At 32.9% G+C, this 14,766-nt stretch overlaps 1 protein-coding gene across 1 annotated transcript in view; it reads right to left on the bottom strand.

The window, feature by feature from the left end:
• Positions 1 to 14,766, bottom strand: part of LOC134705383 (perlucin-like protein) — a 58,071-nt gene that overhangs the window by 43,007 nt on the left and 298 nt on the right. The window lies entirely within an intron of this gene.

Raw genomic sequence — 14,766 nt, 5'->3', positions numbered from 1 at the left:
GGAGGAACCTTGGTGACAGATATGGTGGAGGACCCGGGCATGTTGACTTATCATCTCAACAAAGATACCAGATACCTTTACTGCAACAAGTGAGTGTTTCCCTTTAAAAACAACAACTGACAATATGGAATTTAATTTAAGACCACAATGGAGATTATCGAACTTTCGAAGTCAAAGACCAGTATGTGGTAAATGTGGAATTGGGCATAGCAGATTATGTTTTGCTACATTCAAAAATTGTTATAAAAGTGGAGAAAAGGGACATTATGCAAGAATGTGTAACATTCATAAACCATCAGTGGAAGTAAAAGGACATCAGAAGTGCAATGACATCAAAGTGAAAAGTAAGAAGAGAGCAGACAGGGACCGATCCAGATTCAATGAACATTTTGACAGAAAACGACAAATGCTGGAATTACCATTTACAAACACCAGAAATACAGCTTTTGTAAGTGCTTTGGACACAACGTATCCAGTTAAAGTTGAATTGAAAAGAATTAAAGAAAAATTAAAAGAGAAAAATATTGACATTGGAAAATTTAAATTTCAACATAGCAAGAAAGATGAAGAAATAAGTGATCTGAAAGAAGAGCTAAAATCAATCAAGACAAGTTTAGATTCACATGTTATACAAATTAAGGAATTACAAGAGGAAATAGAAAAGTTTAAAGTCACACCTGAAGATCTAGATATGTTTAATCTGCATTGGAGGAATGAATTTTTAAAAAGTGAAAATTTGAGGATCATGGAAGCGTGCAACAAGGAAAGAAGACAGCATCACTTAGTTAAGTGTAAATTTGATGAAGATTATGAGGAAATTGTTGCAAACCATCCAAAGTATGTGAATTTAGCATTTGATTATGAGCAATTGCAAAGAACAGTAGGCCAGCAATATACAGAATCACTAAAAAATTGGAAAGAAGAAATAGAGCAATTGAAAAAGAAAAATGAACAACAAGATTTAGTGATAAAACGGTACCAGCAACAACATCAGATCCAAAACCAGCAAAAGTTGATTCAACAACCGCAACAATGGAATCAACAACCACAACATTGGAATCCACAACCGCAACAATGGACTCAACAACAAGATGAGTATCATCATGGACATTTTAACCATCGTCGAAACAATAGACATGATAGAAGAGAAAATGGAGGAAGATTTTACTAACTTTTATAAACACGAGGACGTGTTTAGTGGAGGAGGAGCCATATGTCATAAGGCTAATTTGGACTTATATTTTAGTTTATTATTTTATTCAAAAATTGGACTTTTACAAAATACTGTTTTACAAATTTAATAATTTACATGTCAAAACAAAATGTGAGTTAATTGGTGACATTTGAAATTTAAGGATTTGTGACAGATTGAGAATTAATGTGAGAGAATTAAGCATATAAGAGAATATGTGTTAATGAGATTATATGAGGAATTATAATTATCTTTTATATTAGTTATGTGAAAACTGTTACTTATTGCTAGGTGTTATGAAATGTCATATTAATTTGAGTATTGTTACAAATGAAGTATTGTCTGATTAATAGTATAAATACTGTGTGAAAATAAATGTAAAACAGTAGAGTAGAGTAGAAGTAGAGAATAGAAATAGTGTGGATAAGGAGTAAGAACAGAGAGTCGAGATAGTTACAGTTAGGAGTCGTACATTTGATATTGACACTGTCCTATGTTTATTTCTTGGACTTGGAATTAAATGAAAACAAAAGTGAATCTGTTTGATCTTTGATAACTGCAACAACTAGTTCCTGTCATTGGTGTAAACGTTTTTCTAATGATTTTTCGCATAAAATTATGACCCCGTAACAAGGCGTAGCGACTGAGCCAGCAGCCCCTTTGTTACATATGGTGGAGGACCCGGGCATGATTCAAATTAGATTCTGAAACTGCATAGCTAGAATGTAGGTTGGCAAAATTCATTCAAAATTATTTAAAACTTAAAATTTCAAAAATTGAGACAACAGTAGGAGAGACAATGAGAAGAAGAGAGAACCAGTAGCAGGAGAGACAAGTTGCAGATTAATACAACACACAACTAAAAGATAAGTAAATCTTGCCTATTATAATACACTTTAATAACTTTTAAGTGAAAAGTATAGATGTATGTTGATTCTTGGTGTGAATCTGTTAACTTTAGATAAATATTTATTTGTGCAAAAACTTTACAGGAGATAAAATTCAGTTCAGGAGAAACTGTACTTGTGCAAATAATTTTATACGATCTGGAAATTTGACTCATAGTAGAGAGAATTTAACATTTAGTTCAGGAAAGATTGTATTTGCATAATTAATAAAGTTATAACTTAAGGTAGAGAAAATTGAGCATAAACAGTATACTGACAAAAATACTTTAAGTTTCAGTTTGGTAATTGGAATAGAAATTTCATCATGGGTAGAAAAAGGATTTCAAAAGGATGGTGCTGCCAAAAAGACAGATGTGCCAGGCTATCCAGTGTAATACCAGGAACAGCAAGTTTCCAGTTTACTACAACCATGGAGAGGAACTTTGTCGAAATTGGACTAGAGGACCACCAAGTGAGATGTTTAGTTGACAGTGGAGCATTCCATTGCATATGGTGGAAGATCTCTTCGTGGTTCTGAACTTAGATGGCATATTACAGAAAAGGAAGCACTAGCTCTAGTGGATGGAATACAGCACTTCAAACATTATTTGGCAAATCAAGAATTCACTGTGTATACCGACAATGTATCTGTTAAGTATCTGCAGAAAATCAAAGACTGTCAAGGTCGTCTAGGAAGATGGAGTTTGCTACTTCAGGGATACAACTTCAAGATTATACACCGTGAAGGCTCTAAGAATACTGCCGATTGTCTATCCAGGCAACAGTACACAAATTCAATAGCACAAGATTCAACCGATTTGGCAGAACATTTGTACAATATTAATGAAAAAGAGTATACTGAAACTGTGTTTTTTTATAAAGGAGAAAGTGAGGAAAATGTAATCGCGAACATACAAGGAACTGAAATTCAAGAACCAGAACTTATGAATTTATCCAAACATCAAAAACAGTGTCGTGACTTTGAAGAAATTTACAAATATAAGTTCAATAGAGAATTGCCAGATGATGCAATTTTAGCGAGAACAATAGTGGCCGAAGCATACAATTTTGAAATAGAGGATGGAATTTTAAAACATTTTTATTCAAAGAGGTGTAAACAAGTACCGAGACATGAGCGTTTAGTGAAACAGATAGCTGTTCCTAGAATTTTACGTGACGACGTTTTAAGGTCTTACCATGACTGTATTCTAGGCGGTGGTCATCAAGGTTTTGACAGAACATACTCATCTCTTCGCAATAAGTACTTTTGGCCTTCAATGTATGAGGATATTAAACAATACGTTAAGACATGTGAAGTGTGTCAACAATCGAAAAGGAATTATGGTGCTAAACGACCACCTCTTAAACCACAAATAAGTGATGACATATTTAGTAGATGGCATATGGACATACTTAGTGGTCTACCTACAACTCCAGACAAATACAAGCATGTACTTTTAGTGGTGGACAGCTATTCTAAGTGGAGTGAAATATTCCCTTTAAAAACACAAGAAGCTGGTGAGGTAGCAGGAATACTGTACAGGGAGATTATCTCACGATACGGAGCACCTAGAGTTCTCATATCAGATCGCGGCAGGAATTTCACCTCAAACCTTGTTAAAGCATTATCTGAAATGTTTCAGATTACAAGGCACTTGACGAGCTCCTATCATCCGCAAACCAATGGATCTGTTGAAAGAATGAACTCCGTTATTCTCCAATCTATACGCAGTTATGCTAAGGATCAGCAAGATGACTGGGTTCATCTATTACCAGGAATCATGATGGCATACCGAGCCACTCCTGCAACGCAGTCAACTGATTTCTCACCGTTCTTCTTGTTGTTTGGACGAGAGATGTGTCTACCAATAGACACTTCTTTAATACCTAAGGAACATTTGGCCCAAGATCACAGGATATTCTTAGGAAGAATTCTACAAAATTTAGAGAGAACTAGAAAAATTGCGTCAGAAAACATAGAGATAGCCCAAGAGAGAAATAAACGCCAATATGACAAGACAGCACAAGAACCTGAATTTAGACCTACCCAAAGAGTTTGGCTTTATTGTACAAAAGTTCCCGTAGGAAAGGCTCCAAAATTGCATCGTAAATGGGTAGGTCCATATTATATAACTCTTGTGAACAGATCAAACCACACATATAGAATCAGGAATTGTGCGAACAACAAAGAAGTGAAGTCACTAGTAACTGCTCACAGGTTGAAACCATACTATGACCCTAACACTAGACCAACTAATCCGCCTCCAGAACATGAAAATAATGACGATGAGTTAGATCCAGACGAAATAGGTCGACAAGATAACAATGACGGACAACAACAGAACAGAGAACAGCGAAATGGTCACAACAATGATAGACAACAAAATCAAGATCAGCAAAATGGCGACAAAAGTAACAGACAACAATCGAACAGAAGACAGAGAAATGATGACAACATCATTAGACGACAGCGTAATAATGACAACAACAGACTACAAACAAACAGAGACCAGACAATTGGAGACAACAGCAATCAGAACAAACCACAAAATCCACCTGTTGGCAACACCAAACCATCGTGTCAAGATTGTAAACGTGGAAATTGTACTCCATTTAGTGAAGAAAACATTGACCGTCTAATGGCTTCAAATCGAGGTAATGGTACACTATATTACAAAATAAAATTCAAAATAGGACAAACTGAGTGGCATTTTCCATGCAAAATTCCAACAAATATAGTGCGTCAATTTCATGCGGACAGAACAATGAGCGGGAAAAAGAGAAAAAGACCTCTCAATCAAAGTAATCACAAATTCTTTAATAAATCCAACAGACAAGGAAATGATGAAAACAACAAAACTAGTGACAATTCTCAAAAGGAATCTGTAAATGTGATATCAACCAACAACAACCCTTCTTTGGAATATTTACAACCTGAAAAATTACTGGCAGTGCGTTTTATAAATCAAAGGGCTTATTTTCTTATTCAAACTGGATTCATTCAGAGGTGGCATTCAATTACATCTGTTCGAAACCATGCTCATAATTTTATCAAATACTTTACAACAATATTTGAGGAGAGATTGCTGAAAGAGAAATTGAACTATCTTCAGGAAAAACACCAAGGAACACTGAAACAGGAATTTAGTAGCTGTGGTCAAGGATTTAAAGTACATGAAGCAAGAGTTGACAATAGTGGAAAAATGGAGTTTTTGTTAAGTTGGATGAACCCAAATATGCCTCCAGAATGGCAGAGGTTTGATGAAGTGCCGAATGGGTGCATTGACACTTTCTTAAAAGAGTTAACGAGAGAGTTCCAAAATGAGATAAATCCATGGTGATTTGTTTTAAACAATTTGTGACTTGTTAGGACAATGTTTGAGACTTGAAAATAGTATTTTAGTAGCATGTAAATCTATTTAGTTTTTCTAAAACTTTTTTTTGGGGGTAGGTAGTTCTAGGATTTAGTGTGAGTGCACGCATACTATTTCTTATTACTACATCTTTTGGTTAAAGTGTCTTGTTTTCTTTAGAGATTTACACAAAAATATAAAGGTTGAGAGAAGCTAGCTAGCTGACAATTATTGTATATATTTTTTTTCTGGCGCCAGGTTAAATATAATTTGTATAGAGTGTATTGATATATTTTTAAGATGTTAAGATGTGAATGTATATATCATGTTTGGGGACAAACATATTGGAGTAGGGGGGAATATGTCATGGTGTGTAATTTGGCTTAAATTTGTGTTAGTGTTATTTTGGATAAAAATATGTTTTATTTTATGAAAGAAAATTTAATGTTAGTATTTTGTAAAAGTTTTAATTAATCTGTTTAATTAATTTTACCTATGCTGTGGCATTAGTACTCGGAATGTCACAGTTTGGTCAAAGCACTTTATTTTGAAATATTAATTGTAATTAACACATGTCACTTTGAAAATTAAGAATTTTATCAAAACAGTACAGGATTAGGCTTTGTCAATTAAAGTATAATTTTGCTAATGAGAGTATTATTAACATGTCGAGACATATTTATTTATTTTGGATTTTAGTATAAATATCGTCGGTAAATTTGGAAAAGCAGTCAGTGTTTCGGAAGCGTAACCTCACACTACTCACGTCATTATACTGGCCCTATAAGACTGTCTACCAGTCTACCAGTTGACTGTGTAGTGTGAGACAAAATTTATCTCTTGACTCATTATTTAAATTAGAAAATACTTTTGAGAAGCTTTTATTTTGAGACTTTGCATTTTTGAATTTGAGATTAAGTATATTTTATGATTTAGTAATTTTGGCATTTATTTTATATTTTACATTTTAAAGAAAAATAGTTTTACTTGGGATTTGATATTTAGATTTGATACTTTGTACTTTAATTAGATTATTATTATTATTTGGAATTGTTTACTAATTGATTTGTTATCATCATTCGTTTAAATTGTTACAGTAATTAAATTATGAAAACCTTCCTTGCGTTTTAGCTATGCCTATCAGAACATTAAGTCTAGCGATAGACTGACCCCCTGTCCCTTGGTTCCAGCACAAACGAGTTAGCTCCCCCTTATCTAACAGTGCTCTGGAGGAACCTTGGTGACATACAACATCCAAAAAATTATTTCACCTAGCTGATCTTTCATTTCCACCCAATAAAATCTAAGAAATGAGTGGGGAAGGAAAGAAAAAAAATTCAGGAAAAATACACTCTAATGACTAATTAAAAGGAACTACATTCATGAACAACGAACAGTGGGGTCATTAATTGTGGTCTTGGGCCATTTGCAATGTTTTTGAAGCACCTGCTGTGCAAATTTCTTGGATTTTAACCTGTTTGGAAAACCTTTTGACATTAATAAAATGTTTTACTGGCTTTCTATGCAAGAGGAAGCAAGAGAGAAAAAATATGATGTCATTTATCAGAAGCCTGTGTCAAAAAACAGGGTCGGTTGAAATTTTTTTTTGAAAGATCCAATATAAAAGTTAAGGTCGGGGCTAAAAAACAGGGTCGGTCGGGTTACCTGAACAGAAACACGGATCTTTTTATTTCGGCCCAAGGAGAGTTGTTCAAATAATGTGAATACACACAACCCCCATCCAATTTCGGTTATTTTTGGAAAACAAATAGTGTGATTTGTCAAATTCAGCTATTTTTTAATCTTCTGGAAAAAAGTGTACATTTTATGAGGGGGGATAATCCCGAGCTTAAAAACACCTGATCCTGTAGTCCAGATAAAGGTCATATCCCCCCTCTTTTATGGTCATGTCTAAGAATTACTGTTTAATCTTCATTTGGCAAGAATACTTCAATAAGATACCCCCATTTCTACCGTCATACATGTATATGGACAGATCATATGTTATCCTATGTCATTTGAAATTGTGACGCCAAAATGCATTCCACCCCCCTCCCTTTTCTTCATATCTTCATAACGACCATCTTGACCATCTTTTCTTGACCATCTTAAATGAAAAAGTTGAGATGTAAAACTATGCTTGAAACACGCGTGTCACTCAAACGACTTTAAAGTAGTCTCCCTGATCAATTACTTACACCAAAGTCAAAGGATAATTCAAGTTTTAAATCGGAGATTTTTCTTGCCCTTTAACATTTATTGTCACAACAACAGCTTTCTTTTCGAAACTATCTTTACATGGAGAGGAGACGTCAAAAGAGTTCTTCAAACACGTGAGTCGAAAAGTGGTAAATAACTCCTGTATGTGACATTTAGTGAAAGCCATTCAACATATCATTTTGTCAAACAATTCAATCAACACCTTTTTTAATTAGTCCTTTGTTGTCGATAGCTGTAAATTGCAATCAGCTGATAATTGATTTTCTGTCAAAATCTTAATGAGGTCATTCAAGGTGAATTCCGAGTATTGTCTGATAAGTTAAAGTCCGAGAAACTCGAAAAAAAAAGTAAATAAACAAGAAGGAGGAAAATAAATCTTTCTATATAATATATTTCTTTCGCCAAATTCTTTAGCAAATGACGAATTTTTATCGCCACAAGTATTATTTTTTCGCTAATTGTGAAAATGGCGACCGCCAGCGAAAACCCTGTGTGAGGACACCCTATCAAGCTTGCGCTCGTGTTGTGTTAAAACATTTTTAGTATGCTGAAAAATACCAACAATAGAAAAATAAACAAATAATGGATATTGTAAAATATCATTGGTTGAAGAGCCAATGATTTACATACATGTATATACATAAATATATCAACCATAAAATACAACTAATTTAATTTACAACACAACTGTTGGAAAAAACCTGTATGTCTATCATGTATATAACTTATCTCATTCTAGTCCATTCAACTGACAGAATCAGTGTAAATTTCATGAATTCTTTAATGTCATGTACATGTATAATCATGGACTATTCTTTTATATAGCAATATCTGTTAGCCATTTAGAGGTCTTTTGCATTTAAAGTTCAGTTTAAGTGGGCTTATTTTGTGAAAACGAAGTCAATTTCCAGATCATAGTTTACATTTTCTTTATATTTTGCTGTGTCAAAATAACCTCAATATCAAGGACAATATATAGACTTAAAAAATTATCTCCTCCACTAATTGAAGTAGAATATTAAATGAAGGTGTGTCCACAACTTAGAATATGTTTATATATGTATAGAAATGATGTTGAGCCTGTTTTATAAATTGAAAAGGTTACATTTTCCTCCTTATTTCAAAATCTAAGCTTGAACCTCTGTGGTCTTACAAAGTTGCTCCCTGCTGGGAATCTGGTTGTAACATGTACAACAATCAAAAATCAACCCACACTAAACTGAATGTAATTGAAAGACATCTAGAGGTTGATATCAGAGGCGAATTTAGGGGCGGGGGCTGCTTTTTGAGAAAAAAATTGGTTGCTTATATAGGGAATCACTGAATCATGACTTGAGCAAGCCCCCTTTTAGGTCAGTCAGTGGGCCCCCACTTAAGAAAGTTTCTGGATCCGCCACTGGATATACAGTATCTAACAGAAGATGAAATAGGGAACAATATGGTGAATTTTAGAGATTTATATTATTTCATGTACAAGTGTACATGCATTTGAAATATATCAGATATATTGTTCGATATTTTTTAGTTCTAAGTTCCAAGGTGTCCTAGCTTCCATTTTAGAAATCGGATTTAAATGCTAGTCTATCAGAGGGATTTTTCCTTTTAATTGGTTGTAGATACAGAATCTTATTTCACCATGAAGTCAGATTTGAAAATGACTTTGGGAATGAAGATGTTGTAAAGACTGAATGTCAGTTTTAGTCTTATATACAAACATGTATGTACTTTAGTTTTAGTCTTGCATGTATATAATTATGTGTACAATACATATATCACTGATTCAGTGGCAATGGTAAATAGACACTGACAAGTCTTAGATCTATAATATTTTATAGTTATGAATGTTTTGTCCATTGACTAAAACTAGGTTGAAGTTTGTGTGTTCTTATTTCCAACAGAGGTACACTCAACATATATGATTATCAATATGTGCATTAAGCAAATTGATAGTTTCTAGCTATATATATATAGATACGGAATGATTATACAACAAGAAAGTTTTAACCTGTGTATACATACTTAAAATATGTTATAAAAATCATTTCTTTTTCAGGACTTCCAAATCCAACCATGTAGTATGGAATGTTGTTGAGATATGGTTTTGGTCAATGGATGTTAATGAAGGACCTAAGTACAAAGTATATCACTGGATTTAGCTCTTTGTCTAAGTGTATTATTAAAGTACTTTGCTTTGAGCTCAGTTCATTGTTATGCAATTCATTCTTTGTGAAATAAAGATTTGACAGAAAACTCTCATGTACAAGGATTTGTCAAAGTAGTACCACCTCTATTTACAATGTAAGTATTAGGGAGATAAAAGCATTCAATTTTGATTTGAACCAAACATATTATAAAAAAAAAAGAACAAATTTGCCCAAGAATGCTACTCCCACTACTAGCAATATGATGCTAGGTTGTTTTAATACATCTGTAGACTGTACTGTCTACTTATGACTCGGTCCTGAGTGTAAATGGTCCTTCAACTATGTGGGGAAAAAATTATAAGGCCTTTCTAGGCTTATCAATTTCTAAAACTATATTTCATTGTACATATTTGAAATTTTTATACAACCACAGAAATTTTTGCAGTTGAAATACATGTAGGTATCCTGTCGTCGTCTTCCCAAGACGGATGGTTTCCAGATATTAACTTCAGTATAAGTAAAAAGGAAGCCATTAAATTATAACATAATATTTATAATCATAAAAGGAAGCTTGGGATTGTTTTGGGGCGGTTATATATATATAGTCCCTAAGGTTTATGAATAAGGGTTCCAAAGGTGCCCAATACACACATTAATCTTGTGTCAGTACAAAAAGTTGTGTATAAGTATTTCAATTGTTCTGAAACTGTACCATAATATTTAATACCATAAGTAGAAGTTTGGGGTCTATTTTGTGGGTTATGGGGCAAACAGTAGAGGAATTGAGGGCCCAAAATAAACATTTTTGTAGATTCAAGACAATAAATTGGAGTTATCTTTCTTTGTCCAGAATGGTTGCTGAATTAATATTACCTAAAACCATTGCTTTATGAAATCTTCTTTGAAAATTGGAGTTATCTTTCTCTGTCCAGAATAGAAGTTGAATCGACTTAAAATAATGCTATATATACAATATACAATGCAAAATTCACTTTACTACCAACTGATAAATTTAAGCAGTCTTTAATAGCCATTCAGTGATTACAAGCACTTTGATTATCATTCTAGGGTTATCCCCTTTCACAAATGGAAAAATTTCTCAAGTTTGTCTCAACTAAATTTAGTGAAATGTGTATACAATGCTTATTACCGGTACCTCTAAACTCGGTTTAAGTTCAATTTTTAGCAGCTTCACTTTTACAGTTCTTGATTTATGTACCTTTATAACATTATATGCTAGCGGAGGCATCATCGAAATGACTGTATGACATTTACACTTTAATACTTTATGATGTATTAAAATGAGTAGTTGAATAATTACTGTTGCAAACTCCAAAATAAAATAGAAATATATGAAATTTAGACCCAAGATTTATGACCATGAAAGGAAGGGTGGGATTGATTTGGGGTATTTTGGTCTCGAGAGTTTAGGAATAAGGGGCCAAATTAGCATTGTTCTTGGTTTTTGCTCTATAACTTAAGTATTGGTAAACAGAAGGTCTATGGCCACATAAGGAGGGTTGGGATAGATTTTGGTAATTTTAATTCCAACAGTGTAGGATTTAGGGGCCAAAAACAGGCCCCAAATAAGCATTTTTCTTGGTTTTTGAACAATAACTTTAGTATAAGTTAATAGAAATCTATAAAGGTTTATGACCACAAAAGAAAGGTTTGGATTAATTTTGGAGTTTTGGTCCCAAGGAATAAGGGGCCAAAATTAAACTTTGTTTGATTTCATCAAAAAAATGAATTACGGTATTGTGCTTCTTTGATATGCCAAATCTAACCATGTCCAAATTCTTAATTTTAGGTCCTGTTTACTTATTGGTCTACATTAAAGTCCAAAGGGTCTAAAATTAAAATAAGCTTGATTTTAATAAAAATTGAATTCTTGGGGTTCTTTGATATGGTGAGTCTTAACATGTACTTAGATTTTTGATTATGGGCCCAGTTTTCAAGTTGGTCCAAATCGGGGTCAAAAACTATTATACTAAGTATTGTGCAATAGCAAGAAATTTTCAATTGCGCAGTATTCTGCAATAGCAAGAAATCTTCAATTGCACAGTATTGTTCAATAGCAAGAAATGTTCAATTGCACAGTATTGCACACTAGCAAGAAATCTCCAATTGCACAGTATTGTGCAATATCAAGAAATTTTTAATTGCACAGTATTGCACAATAGCAAGAAATATCTAATTGCACAATATTGCGCAATAGCAAGAAATTTTCAATTGCACAGTATTGCCAATAGCCAGAAATATTCAATTGCACAGGATTGTCCCGTTTTCAAATTGGTCTACATTAAGATCCAAAGGGCCAAAAATTGAACTTTGTTTCATTTCAACAAAAATTGAATTCTTTGGATTCAAACGCATTGATCTCAGCAATTTCTTCACTGTCGTTCCCTCAATAACTGCATTAAACAGTTTCTAATCATTATTCATTCAAAACCATTTTATTATACCAATGCCTCACACACAACATATTATAGTATACTGTTGTCTATCAGTCCATCATCCACACTTCAGACAATAACTAGAAAACACTTCCCCCTACTCTCAAGAAACTGTGTTATGCATTTTTATATATAAAAAAATAAGGGATTTTATAGTTTTTGGACACCTATAAGTGCAGGAGTTTCTGGCTACATTGAAAACCCATTGGAGGCCTTCAGCTGTTGTCTACTCTATGGTTGGGTTGTTGTCACTTTGACACTTTCCTCATTTCCCATCTTAATTATTCACATAAACACTTCCAGCTACATTCCAAAATTTAAAACAAGATTAACAACTACAGGTCCCCAAATAGCCTTCAACAATGACAAAAGCTCATACAGCACAGTCAGCTATAAAAGACCTTAAAATGACAAATATAAAACAAATGAAATGAGAAAACAAATAGACAAATAATTGTACAAAACAAAATAGTTCAACCTTTAAGCAAGCTTTAAAGGAATCAAGACATATCATGCGCTTAGAGTGCAGCTATTTATTAACAAACTCCATATTCAAACACTCAAACAACTAATTCATAGAGAGGGGTGGAAGTTGAAGCCCCCTTTTTTATCATTCAATGCATTTGAATGAAGACATGTACACATCAACTCAATTTGTTATTACACATTTCCAGTCTAGCTTTCAATACATTTGTAACGACCTTTAACCCCACTGACAATTTGCGTCTGTGTCCATACTTGTTGTATTAATAAAAATATCTGTATACCCAAAATTTTCAACTACCTTACATGCCAAACTTTTGTTTTTTGTTACAAGTGTAACTTGACACAACAGAATATTATATAAAAGAAATAAAGAAAAAGTTGTATCATGTATATTGGTTTAGATTTGTAAAACTTAGAAATGTCAAGTAAAGTTTAGACACAACTCAAAATGTTCAGAATATGTCAAGCCATCATGAAAACAAATACGAATGTCGAGAATTTGTCGTGAAATTTTTAGACAGTAGATAGTATTCAAATATCAAGAGTTTGTCAAAATGTCGAGAAATTTGTCGAGTAAATATCATACAAATTCAATATGGATGAGAATTTGTCTACCAAATTTAAGACATAAGTCATACCTTTGGAAAATGTCGAATAATTGTTCATGCGAAGTTAGACAAAAAGGTTGTTTTAGACTTTTGACTTTTTGAGTTCAAAGATAAAGTTTAAAACCATGCATGCATACAGCAAACTTCACACGATTTGCATATGCATTCGTCAAATATTAACTATACTTATTCCAGAAAAAAGGCACTTTTGTGACAAGATTTAAAAAATCAATTTTGGACGGAAACTTTTTTTTCCACAAGAAGATACCATTTCCTTCCCGCAAATCGGATTGGGTTCCTCATACACTTTAAATTTGTCTATTCTGCATTTCATTCTAGTGTTGTGGGCGATCGCAATTGTATAAACGTGTTAAAGATATTTTTGCCAAATATTAGTATTGTGTGAACTGATATGTAACCGTACGGTACATTTATTATTTAATATTAGTTGACAAAATGAAACATCTGATCAAAACAAAAGATTTTGTTATTTAATTCTCTATTGATTGGTAACAGGATAAACAAAACGTAAAGACATCGATAATATATAATTCAATTAAATAAAAAGCAATAGTTTATGAGTTTCAAATTGTATATATGACATTATACATATTTTATTATAAAGAGCAATAATATCAAGACAATCAAAATGTTAGTTATCACATGCTTGATAAACTTACCCCTGTGAATCTTCATTATTGTAACGCGAATTAATTTTACAATCTAAAATATTTTATCTCTTGTTCTTTATATCGGTTAATATGTTTGTTATTGAATTCATTTGTTTACATCTTCGTTTTAACTTTGGTAGATAACTGTCTCATTGGCAATCATACCACATCGTTTTATATTTTTAATTAATCGGTAGTTTGTGGTTTTTTTTATTATTTATATAAGTAGTTTTCTCTCTTTTGAACCAATCTGATGATAACGACCATTCTCAACTTATTTTAACAGTTCAGTCTTCGGATGTGCAGTAAAATTAAATCCGTGTTCCAGGCGAGCAGAGGAGTTGCGCGCTCATAAACCTATGTATTCCTATAACAAACTTAATGTGGCTGTCTTAAGTCAGGTGATTGGTAGTCATTTAATGACGTTATCCATGCCTGTTATTTGAATTTGTTGTCATAAATTAAGACGTTGATTTTTCGTTTGAATTGTTCAACACTTTCACAAGACTTAGTGTCTTCGCAGGAACTTTAAATTATTGTTCGTAAATGCATATACAATAATTTTTGATACGATGATTTCAAGCATACATTGTAAAAGTAATTTCCCTTGTAGATTTCTAAGACAAATAAATATACAAAAGATAGAACGAAAAACACGTTGAATGGAATAATGAATAGTAAAATTGAGAATGGAAATGGGGAATGTGTCAAAGAGACAATAACCCGACCATAGAAAAAAACAACAACAA

The sequence above is a fragment of the Mytilus trossulus genome, chromosome 2, assembly GCF_036588685.1.
Source record: "Mytilus trossulus isolate FHL-02 chromosome 2, PNRI_Mtr1.1.1.hap1, whole genome shotgun sequence".
NCBI lineage: Eukaryota > Metazoa > Mollusca > Bivalvia > Mytilida > Mytilidae > Mytilus > Mytilus trossulus.
This window is presented reverse-complemented; position numbering and strand designations above follow the sequence as displayed.